This window comes from Oncorhynchus clarkii, chromosome 11, assembly GCF_045791955.1.
Source record: "Oncorhynchus clarkii lewisi isolate Uvic-CL-2024 chromosome 11, UVic_Ocla_1.0, whole genome shotgun sequence".
Classification (NCBI taxonomy): Eukaryota; Metazoa; Chordata; class Actinopteri; order Salmoniformes; family Salmonidae; genus Oncorhynchus; species Oncorhynchus clarkii.
In genome coordinates this window covers 31,567,442-31,581,330 of record NC_092157.1, presented here as the reverse complement: position 1 = coordinate 31,581,330, position 13,889 = coordinate 31,567,442, and positions in this window count along the sequence as shown.

Genomic DNA, 13,889 nt, shown 5'->3' with positions numbered 1-13,889 from the left:
CGAGGAACAGGCTGTGGAACTTTATTGCTGGCAAACGTGTCCATAACCAAAGGTAATTAAACTGTTCTGTGTTCTTTTTCTCTCTTCCTCTCTACCTGTATTGTTGTACATGGAACCTGTCTCAGAAGCATTCATTTAAAAAAAAACGTAAGATGTCTGCAGCTGATTTTAAGATTTACACCACATAAATACTCAGCAATTTTCACTATCAAGCCCCTGTTGCTGCCACGTCATGATTTCCCTGGGGGTTAGCCTTGCAATAACCAAGTGGTGAGACACATAGCCCTCTATATTTTAATGTTTCAGGTACACTCAGATGGGTGTCTGCGTCACATACAGTCAGTAACCACTCACAGAGGCACACACAATTTGCATTTCTATAACCTCGGACCCACCTCAGTGTTCACTATTTATGGAGGAAGACCATGGATATTAGGTCACCCCCCCACAAAACATTTTCTTTCCCTCTGTTAGAGTGCAACGCTTACGAAGAGATGTTTGGAGTGCTGTGACATGTCAGTACAACTCGCTGCACAGCATGGAGGAAGAAGGCTACCTTGACCTGTCGAATTCTATCCACCTTTTGTGTGTGGAATATGTGTTCCTACCTCGTCTGCAGGCAGACCTGCAGCATTTCACAGAGTTGGAATAATCACCCTTTAAGTACAGAGGTGAACCTGACACCTCACCAGCTGTGGCATATCGGAATGCTCCAAACACCTGTGTCTGAGCCAGACTATGCAGAGGTGTTTGTCTGTGTGATATGTGAATGGCTTGACAGATCTTCCTTTACATGTATTGCCACTAATACAGATTTGTTTCTTTTGAGCATTCCAGATTCAGCAGGTGGAGGACCTGCTGTATCAGGAGGATAATCTGGAATCTGGAAACACTAACAATGGGGTCATTGTTCCTGACATCTCATGCCCCCTGTCTACTGAGAATCTTGCTGTGCTGCAACGTCAAGTGAAACCTACCACTGACTCCTCATCTTTTGGTCAGGACATATACAGTGGGGCAAAAAAGTATTTAGTCAGCCACCAATTGTGCAAGTTCTCCCAGTTAAAAAGATGAGAGAGGCCTGCAATTTTCATCATAGGTACACTTCAACTATAACAGAGAAAATGAGAAAAAAAATCCAGAAAATCACATTGTAGGATTTTTTATGAATTTATTTGCAAATTATGGTGGAAAATAAGTATTTGGTCCCCTTCAAACAAGCAAGATTTCTGGCTCTTACAGACCTGTAACTTCTTCTTTAAGAGGCTCCTCTGTCCTCCACTCGTTACCTGTATTAATGGCACCTGTTTGAACTTGTTATCAGTATAAAAGACACCTGTCCACAACCTCAAACAGTCACACTCCAAACTCCACTATGGCCAAAACCAAATAGCTGTCAAAGGACACCAGAAACAAAATTGTAGACCTGCACCAGGCTGGGAAGACTGAATCTGCAATGCGTAAGCAGCTTGGTTGAAGAAATCAACATTGGGAGCAATTATTAGGAAATGGAAGACATACAAGACCTCTGATAATCTCCCTCGATCTGGGGCTCCACGCAAGATCTCACCCAGTGCGATCAAAATGATCACAAGAACGGTGAGCAAAAATCCCAGGACCACACGGGGGGGACCTAGTGAATGACCAGCAGAGAGCTGGGACCAAAGTAACAAAACCTACCATCAGCAAGGGCATTGAAGATGAAATGTGGCTGGGTCTTTCAGCATGACAATGATCCCAAACACACCGCCCGGGCAACGAAGGAGTGGCTTTTTAAGAAGGATTTCAAGATCTTGGATTGGCCTAGCCAGTCTCCAGATCTCAACCCCATAGAAAATCTTTGGAGGGAGTTGAAAGTCTGTGTTGCCCAGCAACAGCCCCAAAACATCACTGCTCTAGAGGAGATCTGCATGGAGGAATGGGCCAAAATACCAGCAACAGTGTGTGAAAACCTTGTGAAGACTTACAGAAAACGTTTGACCTCTGACATTGCCAACAAAGGGTATATAACAAAGTATTGAGATAAACTTTTGTTATTGACCAAATACTTATTTTCCACCAAAATGTGCAAATAAATTCATTTAAAAATCGTACAATGTGATTTTCTGGAGAAAAAAAAATCTCATTTTGTCTGTCATAGTTGAAGTGTACATATGATGAAAATTACAGGCCTCTCTCATCTTTTTAAGTGGGAGAACTTGCACAATTGGTGGCTGACTAAATACTTTTTTGCCCCACTGTACATGCATGCTCTTCGATTAGTTATGAATCTCTAGCCTTTTTAGGTGCAGTCCTCCCACACTATGTAGGGTATTGTTTTAGCCCCAGTGCGTGCCACTCTTCATAATGGCAAAAATCATTAGGAGGTTGAAAGGATAGCAGGCCCAGCTGTCAAAGTAAGATAGTAGGCTATTCAGGAGAGAGCAAGGACTTTTGTGTAGTCTATTTCTTGTGAGGTTTTCTGTCCTCAGATATAGAGAGCTGTGAAAGCCTGTCTGCAGATTAAGAGGTCACAATGATGAGCAACGGTTCTCAGTCCTGGTCCTGGGAACTCAAAGGAGTGCACATTTTTGTTTTTGCCTTAGCACTACAGAGCTGATTCAAATTATCAAGTCATCATCAAGCTTCAAGTGATATTTATGTATTCATTTGTGTCGCTATCCTTGATATGATCCTGCTATTCTCACATGCTACACATGCATCTATCCATCCAATGTTATCATGATTTTTTATAAGGGATATTATACAGGAAGTATTATTAAATAAAGGTTTTACATTGAAATACAAATAGAGATGTAGTAGTCCCAGAGTTAATGATCCAAGGTCAGTTTTGCATTTCACCTCCTGATGATTATGATGACTGACCGTGTTAAAATTTTAAAAAACGTATTCATGCTCTCTCTCTATCCATCTGTCTCTCGTCTGCAGATATGTTATGATGCGAGAGAGGAAGCCAGATCCGTCATCGCCACCTCACCCGCTCTTAAGATCATCGTTGGGCCGACTGGGAACACAAGGCTGGTTAGGAGACACCGCTAGAGACAATATGTAATTGTGATGAACTGAGAGAATATTAGGGTAGCACTGTAATTCATTAATCATATGCTCTCTCCCCACCTCTTTCTTCCTATTTTTTTTATATTGCACACCATATGTGCAATGAAGTACAGATTGAACTTGTATTTATAATATAATATTACAATTATAATATTTATAATACATGCATTTATAACACATGGATAATCAATAAAGCATTTCACATTCTCCACGGGTTGAAACTAAGAATCTCATTGGAAAACTACAGCTATCCTGTGTCCTCAGAATAATGCAGATCCGTCGGGACAATTGGTTTCTCATAAGAAGCGATTGGAAAAATGGCTACTTGTGTACTTTACGCAAGATTTTCTGCGGGAGCCATCATGTGACCACTTGCTAAATGTGGTCCCTTACGGCTATTCTTCAACATAAATGTGTAAAAAGACGTCACAAAGCTGTAGACACCTTGGGGAATACGTAGAAAACATAAGCTCATTCGTAGCTCATTCACAGCCATATAAGGAGTCATTGGCATGAGGCGGTTTCAAAAAATGTGGCACTTCTTGATTGGATTTTTATCTGGGTTTCGCCTGTAACATCAGTTCTGTTGCACTCACAGACAATATCTTTGCAGTTTTGGAAATGTCAGTGTTTTCTATCCAAAGCTGTCAATTATATGCATAGTCGAGCATCTTGTCGTGACAAAATATCCCGTTTAAAACGGGAACGTTTTTTATCCAAAAATGAAAATACTGCCCCCTAGTTATAAAAGGTTAATACCAAAAGTTTTAGGGTCCATACACAGGTCAGCTACATACTGTAGCTAGCTACACATCCATAGGCATACAGTTATTTTTATACTCGGGCCCAAATGCATAATGAGTGCTCTAACCGAGTACCCCTTGCGGTGGTCTGGAGCAATGTAGCCGTGACGCCGGGTACCATTAAGTCCTGCGGGTGTAAACTCACAACTTTTAAAGGACTTAGTCGTACCCAGCGTCACGGCTTCATTGCTCCAGACCACCACAAGGGGCACTCGGTTAGAACACTCATGCATTTGGGTCTGAGGATAAACATAACTGTATGCCTATGGATGTGTAGCTAGCTACAGTATGTGTACATCATGATCGAATAACAGATGCTTAAAAAATATAATTTCATATTTATATCTTATAATTCCAGAGCACAACTGTATGTTCTTGACATTTACGTGCTATGATATATTCAAGACGTTCTGGACACACATGCATCATTGGAATCAATTATGACGATCCAAAAAGCAGTGTGATGGTTTTACAACATTGAAGTGAAATTTACTAGAAAATCCATAATATTGCAACTGCGGCAATAACTCATGTGGGCTGAATGCAGATGTGTACTGTAAGTACATAATGCACTTGAAGCAAACCACTAGACTGTTGCATTTCAAACTTGTCTCAAACTGCAATATTGAAAGTGAGCCTATTTTGATGAGTACACCAATATTCTTCTTCAGAATGCCTCCCTAAAATGTTGCCACCACATTTTCCTGAGAATCATATCCAAAGCAGCCCATAAAAAAAGTCTCAAAGTAGTCTCACGGTGGAAGGTGAAAACTATGAGAACAGTAAATACAATTCCTCGTCACTCCTTATCTGTTTTGATGTCTGAAGCCAAGGTTAACTACCTAGAGTGATTTTTTTCTCTAACAGATGCTATGAAAAACAACAAGTGATGGCAAAGAAACGCTGTCTGAAGGTTGTTCAAGGACAGCTCTCACGAACACTAGAGCTGAGAAGCCCATCTATGAACAACACTGCAGAATACACCGACACTAAATCATTGCTTACACATGATTTGTCAAAACATACAAGTTAAAAAAACACTTTCATATTTAACTTAATTTCAGCAGACACCTGTTGCCTGCGTGTGTGCTTGTTTGTTTGTGACAGAGAGCGAGAGAGAGCGAGAGAGAGCGAGAGAGAGCGAGAGAGAGCGAAAGAGAGAGAGGAAGAGAGAGAGGAAGAGAGAGAGGAAGAGAGAGAGGAAGAGAGAGAGGAAGAGAGAGAGGAAGAGAGAGAGGAAGAGAAAGGTCCAACCCATTTCCCATTTTGGACTTCCAATCTGAAATCAGTTTTGATGAGCCCTACAACGTTAATGATCTTGAGACCTTAAAGAACTCGTCATTGACTGATTTCCATCCCACCACTGGCCATGCCAGAGAGGTCAGCCAACTGTCCTCAGTGTTCACACAGGGCTTCATTAAGCCCCCTCCGCCGTGCCCATGACCATCCTGTGCGCCTATGCGTGTATGAGTGTTTGTTCTCTGCCCTTTCCCTCCCTTCCCTCAGGGCCCATCTGATTTTGTTTGTCCTATCCTGGGACCCAGCTGTAAGGGAAAGGGACACACACACACCATAAATCGATCCCGCTCCTGTCCTCCTCAAGGCAAGAGCCTCCCCTCCTTTGGGCCTCTCCCTGTCGAAACCTCTCAAAAAGATGCTTCCCACACACACCCTGGTTGCTTCGAGGGGACGAGGCGTTGATCAGGAAGTGCCTCTGCGGCTGAACTGGAGGAGAACCCATGGTATGGAGAGAAAAGGAGGGAAGCTGCCAATAGCGAGGGGAGCGACCCAGTTGAAGGCCTCCACCTGTAGCTCATGGCAAGGACATCCAAGACAGCTGTACAGGCCCCTGCCCCAGCCAGCGACCCTGGATCATTAAAGCAAAGCCTTCCTCCACTACGGGGGAGAGCTTCAAGTGTGTGTGAAAGCCATTATAGAGAGAAGGGGCATATCTCTGGGCCTTTCGATGCAGGAGTGAAAGCACTCGTAGGGCTTGCATGTGTGACTCCCACCCAAGGCCTTAGGTTTGACATTTACAGTACCGCTAAGACACACAAAGTCTACTTCCAGGGCACGGTTTCACCGTTTCCCCCCTGTCCCCCAGAGGGATTCTGGGATGTTTCAGGACCACTCAGACGTATAAATGTCCTCCCACAAGAAAGTGGTTATAAATTATATCCGTATCGGAGAGCCATCACAATATATCAGGAGTTGCTTTCAACTCATCTCCCAGACTCAATGTTTTCTTTTGGGGAATCAGACAGCTCCTCATAAACAAAGCCGACATTCAGATGCACTCGGACAAAGTGGAGAGCTGAGGAGAGGGGACAAGCTTAATCATTTTTGGTATCATTGCAATGTACTGTATGTGGTCATTGTGTGAATTCCCAGTGTCCTTATTTTGTAATATAATGTATACAGTACCAGTCAAAAGTTTGGACACACCTACTCATTCAAAAGGTATTTCTATATTTTTGCTATTTTCTACATTGTAGAATAATCGTGAAGACATTAAAGCTATGAAATAACACATTATGACGAGAACAGCTCAAATTAGCAAAGAGAAATGACAGTCCATCATTACTTTAAGACATGAAGGTCAGTCAATTCGGAAAATTTCAAGAACTTTGAAAGTTTCTTCAAATGCAGTTGCAAAAACCATCAAGCACTATGATGAAACTTGCTCTCGTGAGGACTGCCACAGGAAAGGAAGACCCAGAGTTACCTCTGCCGCAGAGGATAAGTTCATTAAAGTTACCAGTCTCAGACAATGCAATCCAAATAAATGCTTCAGAATTCAAGTAACAGACACATCTCAACACCAACGGTTCAGAGACTGTGTGGATCAGGCCTTTATGGTTCAAATTGCTGGAAAGAAACCACTACTAAAGGACACCAAAAAGAAGAAGAGGATTGGGCTAAGAAACACGAGTAATGGGCATTAGACCGGTGGAAATCTGTCCTTTGGTCTGATTAGTCCAAATTTGAAATGTTTGGTTCCAACCGCCGTGTCTTTGTGAGATGCAGAGTGGGGGAACAGATGATCTCTGCATGTGTGGTTCCCATCGTGAAGCATGGAGGAGGAGGTGTGATGGTGCTTTGCTGGTGACACTGTCTGTGATTTATTTAGGATTCAAGGCACACTTAACTAGCATGGCTATCACAGCATTCTGCAGAGACACGCCATCCCATCTAGTTTGAGTTTAGTGGGACTATAATTTTTTTTTCACCAGGACAATGACCCAACACACCTCCAGGTTGTGTGTGGGTTATTTGACCAAGAAGGACAGTGATGGAGTGCTGCATCAGATGACCTGGCCTCCACAATCACCCGACCTCAACCAAATTGAGATGGTTTGGGATAAGTTGGACCACAGAGTGAATGAAAAGCAGCCAGCAAGTGCTTAGCATATGTGGGAACGCATTCCAGGTGAAGTTGATTGACAGAATGCCAAGAGTATGCAAAGCTGTAATCAAGGCAAAGGGTGGCTACTTTGAAGAATCTAAAATATGATTACTACATGATGTGTTCACTATTATTCTACAATTTAGAAAATAATAAAAATAAAGAAAAACCCTTGAATGAGTAGGTGTGTCCAAACTATTGACTGGTACTGTATATATAATAATATATTCTAATATTTGCAGATGCTTTTTCTTCTGTATTCCTGTCTCACCCAAGTCTGGCCTGCCAAAATTGTAAACAAAGGCCTGCTCTGTGCTTTCAATGAAAAGCAAAGGGTCTCTCACATTGCAGACAGGGTGTTCCTGTAAACTACAAGAAGGCGGCAGCGAGCATTCAAGTTTCATCTCTTTTTTTTTTATCTAGTGCAACATCAGACAATTTCAGTATTTTTACTGGAGGCAGCTGCTTGGGCTAATTGAGGATGACCACAGGGTGGATTCTATTGCGATTTTAATGCTTTCTTTTATTTGCTCATCATCTCTTCCTCTCCTGGAAATCCTGAGGATATGTATTCCATGGAGATGTCAGGCAAATTATCTTCTCAGGGCAGGTAAGAGTCTTCCACACAGTGACTCACAGAGAGCGGGAGAGAATGGAAGGCCGGCCGAGTGGACGGTCCCTGAGCTGCAATCTAATTGCCTCCAGCTTCCAGCCACTGGAGCCAGCAGTGTTAAAGCTCAAAGCCATCACAGCAAATGTTTGGAACTGACAACACACTCATTCACATACTTTCAGAGACCCAAGGAATAACAGAGTATGAGACAATGAAATATGAGTTTAGCACTCCATGCCGTCAAAAACAATAAGCATAACAATACCTTATAAAGCCAATTCAGTGTCAGATCCTTGGGATACCTTTACAGTGTTATTAACAAAAACAAGACGAGGTAGGATTTCTATTGCAAATGACTTCAACATATTCCTTTATTCTTATCATTATAATCCTTTGCTGATTGATTGGGGTCCTTATCTATATTTTTAAGTTCATCAAAAGTAACCTGATACCACAGTATCAGGTGAATTTGTTATTCAGTTCTTGGGAAAATCCTGTTTTTTGGGAATTCCTGTTTAATTCACACCAGACCCATTCCTGATGCTCTCACTGCTTCCCCTGAAATTTCCAATCACCCCAAGTCTGTGATTCACTCCTTCAAGTGGCCATTCATGTCTAATAACAACACCGAATGCGAAAAGCCAACACCCTTTGGAGCCGTGCCATTCAGATTATTTGCCTGAGATATATTGACTGTAACACATTAAAAGTAATTTGGTGTTTTTTTTAAATTATTATTAGCGTTTGGGTTTCATTGTTTTGGCTTCTTTTGCTGCAAGGTCTAACGCTGATCTTGACAGAAAATATATCTGGTTGTTCAATGCATTGATGTCCATCAATAGTGTCAGCAAGCCTGTTAGTTTCAGCTGTTGTCTCCCTCTGTAAATAGAGCCGACACAGCCCTACGGGTGCCAAGACAATACTGACGTTGGATTAGAAAAGGTCAAGTATGGGAGCTTTCAACACATTCAATGTAGGACCTATGCTGTTTCCCAAGGACTCTTTTGAGACTTGAGCCAATTCCTCATCACTTTCATGGCATACACTAGTGATACCGTTGATGTCACCTACCACAGGGGAAAATTTGCACATTTGGATGTCTAGGGGCATACAATTATTTTGCTCTACCAAAAAAGAACAAAAAGACTAAGAATGTAAACCATGTCCCTTCAATAAATACATTTTCAGTAAAATTACCTCTCAAAGATAGCTTTCCAGGGTTGACAGGTCACACACAAAATTGCCCAGGCCAATGGCTACTCATACTCTAACTAGTCAGGAAGAGAGTTCAATTGTGTCAGAAAAGCTAGTGGCAACCCATAGTTGAAACTGAGATATTGCCCAGAACACCTGCACTCACAGCTTGTTCTGGAGCTCTGAGAGAAGGAAAGAGTCGTTGAAAAGAACGTTAATGGTGTGCCCCTGTGACATTGCATTGGCACTACACAGCCTCCATCAAATCAGTTATAGAGTTCGAGCAGTTTGACAATATCTCTCAACGTTAGCCTTGCTGCCTACATGCAACATACAGACATGCTAATGTACGGTAATGGTTGAACCTGAGCCATCTCCACGTGGGACCTACGGAAAATGACTAGGCAGGTGGCACAGAAGGCAATGCATAGGTCTGATGCAACCTGCAAAAGTCACTGCTCCTGGCAACATCTGTTTAAGCTCCACCACTTGGATGTCTTGTTGGGGTGGATTCGAAGGTCCCCCGGGCCCAGAATATCCCCTTGCTTGTAAATGGTCGGTGGAAAAGTCTGCCTTGAGACAACACCAAGGTCAGTAATTATCTGTTATTGTGTGCAGCTGTCTGGATAACCTAGCGTTTGCTCAAGAAAAGACAAGGGTAAGGGGAAATAGAGCCTTGTGCAAACTTTTTGGCAAACATTCTGTATGTCAGGAAATGTTTGCCCTGGAATCACGTGTTTCTCTTTCAACAAGTGATCATTTTTAGGAACTAACTACACCCTACATATGCCGAATAGAATATATTGAACATTGTGTGTCACCTGGCTTTATTTCCATATTTTATCAATTGCCCAGCAAAACAGGTGGCTATTAGAGGGCCGGCGTATGTAGAATACAATATGAAAAACCTGCTCCCTAGACAGTTGGATATAAGACATATGGCTACAGTACAAGGCAGCGTTGTCTGGATCTTTGCTGCGAGGCTACACACGTCAATAGGAGATGAATGACTCGTGGTAACAGTCCAGACAGAGCTGCTGAGAGGATAAATCAGACAAGGTTTACAGCCCAAATGAGTTGAGCCTCATTAAAAAAAGTCCTGGCAAAACTAAAACCATTCATCTACGTAAATTTGGAAGCATAATAATAAAAAAGCGTGACTCCCCGTTTTGTCCACTTGCATCCATAAGAATACACCCATGTCCATCAAGCCGCACATCTGGTAGCCATTTCGGGAACGTATAACATCTGGGCCTGCCACCTGATACGATGGAGCCAGTGCATAGGAAATATCAAATATTAATATTAATATGGCTGAGGACCAGATCCAGGTGCAGGGCCTGGCAGGGAGTCGGTCGATAACCTGCTTTGCTTTGAAACACTGTGTCTTTGGTGGAAGCACCTAATAGCCAGGCATAATACCATACCTCAACATACGTATGTATGATGTATGTATGATTTATTGAGATGGAACACTGAGCATTGTTATTTAGTGCACATGCTACATTGGGAGGAAAAAGTATGTGTGAACCGAACCCCTTTGTTTAAAGGCCTATTGCAGTCAAAAACGTGATTTTTCTGTGTTATATATACAGGTATATATATATATATATATATATATTTCCACACTATGAGGTTGGAATAATACTGTGAAATTGTGAAGATGATAATAATGCCCTTTTAGTGTAACAGCTGTTTCAAAAGACTGCCTGAAATTCCAGCCTGTTTTGGTGGGATGGAGTTTTGACATGCTTGATGACATCACATGGTGGGAAATTAGTTAATAGACCAATAATTCAAAACCTCTTTGCCAATAACAGCTAGTTTTCAGTTTTCCCCTCCCCTCTCAGACAGAAAATGTGACAACTGGGAAATCCACTTTGGTTCACATAGACCACAAGAGTTTGTTCATAGTTGACTTACAGTTTACAGTACATCCGGAAAGAGTTCAGACCCCTTGACATTTTCCACATTTTGATACTTTACAACCTTATTCTAAAATTGATTAAATTGTTTTTTCCCCCTCACACGATACACAATAATGAGCATTATAAGTATTCAGACCCTTTATGGCAGAATTTACAGCATTGCTTCTTCTTGGGTATGACGCTACAAGCTTGGCACACCTGTATTTGGGGAGTTTCTCCCATTCTTCTCTGCAGATCCTTTCAAGCTCTGTCTGGTTGGATGGGGAGCGTCACTGCACAGCTATTTTCAGGTCTCTCCAGAGATGTTCTCATGGATTCAAGTCCGGACTCAGGCTGGGCCACTCAAGGACATTCAGAGACATGTCCCGAAGTCACTCCTGCGCTGTCTTGGTCATGTGCTTAGGGTCATTGTCCTGTAGGAAAATTAATCTTCAACCAGTCTGAGGGCCTGACCGCTCTGAAGCAGGTATTCATCAAGGATCTCTGTACTTCACTCAGTTAATCTTTCTCTCAATCCTGTCTCCCACTGAAAATCATCTCCACAGCATGAAGCTGCCACCACCGTGCTTCACCGTAAGGATGGTGCCAGGTTTCCTCCAGATGTGACGCTTGGCATTCAATCTCGGTTTCATCAGGCCAGAGAATCTTGTTTCTCATGGTCTGAGAGTCTTTAGGTGTCTTTTGGCAAACTCCAAGAGGGCTGTCATGTACTTAGTATCTGTCCAGTCTACCATAAAGGCATGATTGGTGGACTGCTGCAGAGATGGTTGCCCTTCTGGAAAGGTCTCCCATCTCCACAGAGTAACTCTGGAGCTCTGTCAGAGTGACAACCAGGTTACTGGTCACATCCCTGACCAAGGCCCTTCTTCCCGGATTGCTCAGTTTGGCGGGTCAGCCAGCTCTAGGAAGAGTCTTGGTTGTTCCAAACTTCTTCAATTTAAGAATGATGGAGGCCACTGTGTTCTTGGGGACCTTCAATGCTGCAGAAATGTTTTGGTACCCTTCCCCAGATCTGTGCCTCGACACAATCCAGTCTCTGAGCTCTACGGACAATTCCTTTGACCTCGTGACTTGGATGCTGCTCTGACATGCATTGCCAACTGTGGGACCTTATATTGACAGGTGTGTGCCGTTCCAAATTGAGCACATGTGGACTCCCATCAAGTTTTGGAAACATCTCAAGGAGGATCAATGGAAACAGGATGCACATGAGCTCAATTTCGAAGTCTCATAGCAAAGGGTCTGGATACTGACGTAAATTGAATACTTATACATTTGCAAACATATAAAAAATATATTTTCGCTTTGTCATTATGGGGTATTGTGTGTAGATTGATGAGGGAAAAAAATATTTTATCCATTTTAGAATAAGGCTGCAATGTAATAAAATGTGGAAAAGTAAAGGGGTCTGAATACTCTCCTAATGCACTGTATATACTGTACATCAACACAACCAAGCTGCATGTCTCCTTAGCTGGGCTTATGACATTGGAGCCAAACAGGAGGTGCTGAATGACAAAAATGTACAAAACGAAGAAGACAATCAAGAGTTCCATTTCGTTGATGTGTTCCTAGACATCACTCTCGGGTTACTCAACGGAAAACTATCACTCCCCAGTGAGAGCAGCCTTTTACAATATCCTTTACTATACATTTTGCTCATATCATTCACATTGACAACTTGTTTATGGTTAAGGAGGAGGAAATCTTAATGAGTGAGGTATGTAACTAAGGCTATGGCTGTTAGCAGGTGCTTACAGATTTGGTGACGTAGCACAGTGATACTCGTAATATTAGTCCAGAGGCCAAATTAGTCCCCTTGTGACAGAATTATTCCATAATTATGCTTCCCGTACAATTCAATCACTTCACAGAACAGCATGATACAAATCATTCTAAAACAAGGCATGCTTTAATTGTTGTATATATTATAAATAATTGTATGCTGTGAGACTGTAGAGTTATTACTTTTGGCCAATAACCTCAATGTTTTTTTCTGTTCCCCACTCGCTCCACTAATCAAGTATCAGTCATATAGCTAATTGTCTTGTAAAGGCCATATGAGGAAACCTATTTTTTTTTTTAGATAAAAAAATAAATAATGTAACCTTGATTTAACTAGGAAAGTCAGTTAAGGACAAATTCTTATTTGCAATGACAGCCTACCGGGGAACAGTGGAATAACTGCCTTGTTCATGGGCAGAACGACAGATTTTTACCTTGACAGCTCTAACCACTAGGCTAACTGCCGCCCCCTATGCAAAAGTCTGATGAGCCTATCAAATGCTGATCGATTTCCAACCATACAGTACTATACGTTTGAAAGAATTTACAACATCAGCGCAACTATACGTAGACTTTTTGGAGGGAGAGGGTCCGGAGCTTTTGAAATGACTTCCAGATTGAGGTTCTCCCCTATTTTGATTACAAACGCAGTAAACATGCCATGGAAAGTATTTCACAGACCATTGAAAGCAGCGTATGTCATGTCGTTCAAAGCCTAGAGGATCATGAATGTCAATGTCAGTTAAAAGAGGGTGTGTCTGCCTTCTGCAGATTGTTCTTCTCTAGTTGTCTTTCTTCTAGGGAGTTTTTCCTGGTCACTGTACTTCTCATTCTGCTTGCTATTTGGTGTCTGCTATTTGGTGTCTGTTACTGTAAAGCACTTTGTGACAATTGCTGTTTTAAAAAATATCTTTATAAATACATGACTGATTAATTGTTTGATTTTGCAATGCTAGTGTGTCGCCGCCGCCCCGAATCATCTGCTTTCCTAATTTGACTTTCACTCTCATTCCATTCACTGTCACCCACTCTCTCATCCTCCTGTGTCTTCTCTTTGCATTCTCAATCTTCCACTCCGTCCGTTTTCTTTTTTTTGCCATATT